General features: G+C 36.0%; 1 protein-coding gene across 1 annotated transcript in view; it reads left to right on the top strand.

Moving 5' to 3' along the window:
• SPEF2 (sperm flagellar 2) overlaps window positions 1–5,359 on the top strand; it is a 366,767-nt gene that overhangs the window by 309,699 nt on the left and 51,709 nt on the right. The gene's annotated exons all lie outside the window — the stretch shown is intronic.

The following is a 5,359-nucleotide window of genomic DNA, read 5'->3' as shown; positions in this document are numbered from 1 at the left end:
TGCTCAGATTCAATATAGATTGAATAAGCATGGTGAAAGAATACAACCCTGTCACACACCTTGCTTAATTTTAAACCATTCAGTGTTCCTGTATTCTTTTTTAATAACTGCCTCTTGCTGTATGTACAGGTTCCTCTTGAGTGCAAATAAATTGTGTGGAATACTCACACTTTGCAATGTTTTCCACAGTTTGTCATTATCCATACAATCTAAAGCCTAAGCATTCTTCTGGCATTCTCTGTTTTCAGCCAAGATTCATCTAATGTCAGCAATGATATCCACTGTTCCACATCCTCTTCTGAATTTGTCTTGAACGTCTGGAAGTTCTCTGTCAATGTATGCTTGCAGCCATTTCTGTATTACCTTTAGTAAAACTTTACTTGCATGGGATATCAAAGACATTTTCTGATGATTTCCACATTCCATTGGGTCACCTCTCTTTGGAATGGGCACATATATGATTCTCCTCCAATCAGCTGGTCAGGTAGTTGTCTTCCAAATTTCTTGTCATACATGAGTGAGTGCCTCCAGTGCCACCTCACTTTCTTGAAAGATTTCAATTTGTATACCATCAATTCCTGGTGCCTTGTTCTTTGCCAGTGCCTTCAATGCACCTTGGACTTCTTCCTTCAGGATCATTGGCTCTTGTATCATATGCTACCTCTTTAAATGGTTGAAATTGACCATTTCCCTTTGATACAGTGACTCTCTGTATTCTTTCCACCATTTTTTGATGCTTTCTGCATCATTCAATAATTTGCCCAGAGAATTACTTAAATAATTCAAGTCAAGCCTTGATTTTTTTCTTCCATTCCTTCACCTTGAGAAATGCTGAATGTTTTCTTCCCCCATGGTTTTCTATTTCCAGGTCCTTGCACATTTCATTATAGTATTTAGCTTTGTTGTCTCGAGCTGACATTTGAAATTTTCTGTTCAGCTCCTCATTTTTTTCCCATTTGTTTTAGCATCTCTATGCTGGAGAGCAAGTTTCAGTGTCTCTTCTGACATCTATTTTGGGGTCTTCCTTCTTTCTTGTCTTCTTAGTGACTTTTTGCTTTCTTCCTGTATGATATTCTTGATATCATCCCACAACTCTTCTGGTCTTCGGTCTTTAGTTTTTAATGTATCAAATCTGTTCTTCAGATGATCTCTAAATTTAAGGTTTTATTTTGGCTCTCGTGGCTTGTTTTCATTTTTTTCAGCTTCAGTTTGAATTTGCATATGAGTAATTGATGGTCTGTTCCACAATCTGCCCCTGGTCTTTTTTTGGCTGATGATATGGAGCTTTTCCATCATCTCTTTCCACTTATGTAGTCAATTTGATTTCTGTGTATTCCATGTCTAAGGTAATCTTTTATGCTATTTAAAAAAGGTATTTGAGTCTCTGAAAGGTCTGGCCACAGAGACAGGAACACATAATCCTAGGTACGCTTTCCACCCGACAGCATCCTTCTACCACTAGACAGCAATCCTCTGGGCATCAGCCCCTCTGCTCTGCAGAAAATCCTGATGAAGTCCTCCAATATTGATCAGTTTTGTACTTACAGACAGTTACCGCAAGGTGTGCAGTGCACAGCTGATATCCGAATCTCAGTGTGCAGCCCATTACAAGAGTAAAAAGCATGCCAGCAAAGTCTGACTGTATTATGTGCTTCACCCCAGGGATGGTGGGTGTCCTGCCAAGAGGCTTTGGACAGAAAATGGAAATGATGCTGATATGGCAGATAAGAACAAGTGCTGCACTCTTTGTAACATGTCTTTTATCTCAGCAGTGGTGGCTGACTCACACTATCAAGGGAAAATCCATGCCAAAAGGTTAAAACTGTTGCTAGGAGAGAAAAGCCCCATTAAAGACCACAGCAATGTCCCTGAGCTCCCTTAAGACAGCTCACGTGGACACTGCTCCAGTGGTTTCATCTCCCTATCAAAGAAGAGATTCAGACAGATACTGTGGACCCTTTGCAGCCTGATTTAATAATCCTCTGATGACCCAGCAACATTAAGATGGCAAGAAACACAAAAAGAATGCTGCAAGAGTCACTTTATTAGAAAAACTTGGGACAATCCTGGACATGGGGGAACTAAGAGAAGACAGTTACTGTGTCCATACAGCCCAGCCACAACTGTATCTTCTATAACTCTTCCTATGGGGTAAGAGTCAATACCAGCTTCTAAGCCACCTGATTAACAATAGATAGCATCCAACACCAGCCAAAACCAACATAAACTGAAGTACACAGTAAAGGAAAACAGTGTACACACTTCCAGTCTCTAACTACACCTTCATGAGACAGCTGGTGAAAGTCTAACAACACACCAACATACAATAATCAATTAAAGACAAATGCAACAACCCTACAGTGCCCCAGAGACAACAGAAAATTTTAGCTCACAGAAGAAACAAGAGAGAATGGCTCTGACAAATGACCAAGATGCAGAGCCAAAAAAAGTTTCTGAGGAAGGAAAGGTAATGGAAATCATTGAAAAAGAATTCAAAGAAATGATATTTAGGTACCTTCAAAGGATTGACATATAGATTGAGGAAAGCAAGGAAAGCACAGGCGGGAAAACTTTAGAAGAATTCATGAAAACACTACAAGAGCAGGCAAAATAAATGAAAATTTTGAAACAATATAAAAACCGTTAATTAGAAATCCAGAAGATTAATATTAAGATTTCAGAAATGGACAATATATTGAAAGGGCAATGGAGTAAATTTGAAGGAATGAAAGCCCGAGTTAGTGAACTAGAAGATAAATATCTCAATACTAGTATGCTAGAAAAACAATCAGAAAAAAGAATGAGAAAATCCAAAGAAAGTGAGAAACCATAAGGAGGAATAATTTATGGATGATCTGAATTCAGAACATGAAGAAACAATAAAAAGAGTTTCCTTAACATCATGAAAGACAAGAAGATAAGCATACAGGAAGCTGAAAGAACCCCACACAGGATAGATCCCTAAAGAAAATCACCAAGACAAATCATAATCAAACTTTCCAAAGCCAAAGACAAGGAAATAGTTTTGAGAGCAGGAAAAGCAATAAGTTACCTCAAAAGAGAACCAATAAACCTAAGTTCTGATTTCTCGATAGGAATTGTGCCAGCAAGAAGGATGACATTTACAATACTCTGAAAGAAAAAGAAAAAAAATTGTCAACCAAGAATCATATACCCAGAAAATATCTCCCTCAGAATGTTTCCTGATAAACAGAAACTATAGGAATTTGTAATGTCCAGACCCACTCTTCTAAAAATGCTAACAGGTGGTCTTTGGACCAACAAAAGCAGAGAATCAACAAAAGCAGCACCAATCTGAGATTGCTAAATATTACTACATTACATTACATTACCCAGAACTTGATCAAGATATACAAGTATTTTAAATGACCCAAAGCTGTTGGTGTTTTTAAGTGTTGTCAAGTTCGTTCTGACTCATAGCGACCCTATATAGGGCTTCCGAGGAGTGTCTAGTGGATTTTAACTTCCTACCTTGTGGTTAGCAGATCAGTATTTATCCTATAGTGGCACACCAGGACTACAAAACTGAAAATAGGGAACCAGAGATATCAATTTATAATGAAGTCGCCTACAATGCAAAAAGAGGGACTAGTGTAGATACAGAATTTCCAAATGGCAAAGAATGTTGAATAGATTTCAACATAAAACAATCTGTTTTAAGTAAAGAAAAAATAATAAATTACTGGATAGCCTCAAAGAAAATTTATACAACTGCACATCAGAATAATAAAGGGGGAAAATCAGAAACATTTAGTGAACATTAGAACAATAGAAACGAAAATGAAAAGAAAATCCATAAACAAAAGGAACTCAGTGCAGAAAATGATGTGGACCAAATAAAACCAGCGGCACCACACATACACTGAAAAAAAAAAGCAGAAAAATTTCAGGAATCAATTCATAACTTTAGGTAACTGCACTGCATGTAAATGAATTAAATGTACCAGTCAGGAGACAGAGAGAGCAGAATGAATAAGAAGACAGGATTCTTTAATAGCCATAAAAAAGCTGGAGTCAGTATAATTGCCCATCAACAGAAGAATGGTTAAACAAGCTTATATCCACACATCTACACAATGGAATATCACTGGACATTGAAGAACTATGAATCTGCAAAACACCTCACAACATGAGTGAACCTGGAGAACATTATGCTGAGTGAAATGGGTCAATCACAAAAGGACAAATATTGAATTTGGCCAATTTTGTAAAATGTTAATAAAAGGTTTCTTAATAAAAGTAATAGTCTATGATGGTTACAGAGGGAAGGGGGAAAGGAAAAAATGATACCAAGTAAATGGAACTTGAGTCTGATATGGTGGTGCCATAGAAATCTCATCTTTTTTTTTTTTTTTTTAGTACTTTTCACTTTTTCTTTAAACACTTTTTTTCCTAATTATGGTTTCCCATATTTTCTTTCCCCCTAGTTTCCCTACAGACTGTAGCAACTTGAAAGCAGAGCTATTAAGCCTGTTCTGTTGATTGATATGTAGGAAACACCCAGAAAAGTAACTGACACATAATGATACTCGGTAATTTTTGAAAAAATAAATAGAGAAATCAAACAAAAAATTTTTTTAAATCTACAATCTTACATCCTTTATATTATTGCAATCATTCCCATTTCTGAAAATATTCTAATTGAATAATTGTTAAAGAATCTTCTTTATGGTCTTTTTATTTGTTTAATGATGCATGAAAATAGAGAGAGTGTTAAGTTCATTGTGCTTCGACAAGGCACGCACATGTGTAACTTATATCCCTATCAGCAGTCATAATTTTTCCAACACAGGAAAATCCTCAAGTGCATCTTCCTAACCTCCATTTTTCATCCATTATTTTTCCAAATGTCCATTTTTCTGTTCTGTTTTGTTTTGTGTGTTTTTTTTAATTTCACAATAGATTCATTTTACCAAGAGTATCATGTAAGTGGAATCATAACACATGTATTTTTTTGTTTACAGCTTCTTTTGCTCAGCATATTATTTTTTGCAATGCATCCTTCTGTTTCATAATAAAAGCAAAGCAGTTCCGTTAAAAAAAAAATAAAAAAAGGTATTTGAAATGAACAAATCATTAATCTAGCAGAATTTTATCATGAGATCTCCAGCAACATTTCTATCACCAAGGCCAAATTTTCCAACGATTAGTCTTTCCTCTTTGTTTCCAACCTTTGCATTCCAATTGCCAGTGATTATCAATGCATGTTGATCACATATTTGATCAATTTCAGACTGAAGAAGTTGATAGAATTCTTCAATTTTATCCTCACTAGTATGAATAGTTGGTGCATACATTTTGAATAACAGTGGTATTAACTGATCTTCCCTGTTGTTGT

The sequence above is a fragment of the Chrysochloris asiatica genome, unplaced genomic scaffold, assembly GCF_000296735.1.
Source record: "Chrysochloris asiatica unplaced genomic scaffold, ChrAsi1.0 scaffold00390, whole genome shotgun sequence".
Taxonomy (NCBI): Eukaryota; Metazoa; Chordata; class Mammalia; order Afrosoricida; family Chrysochloridae; genus Chrysochloris; species Chrysochloris asiatica.
Note: the sequence above shows the minus strand (reverse complement) of the source record. Positions and strands in the feature narration are given on the sequence as shown.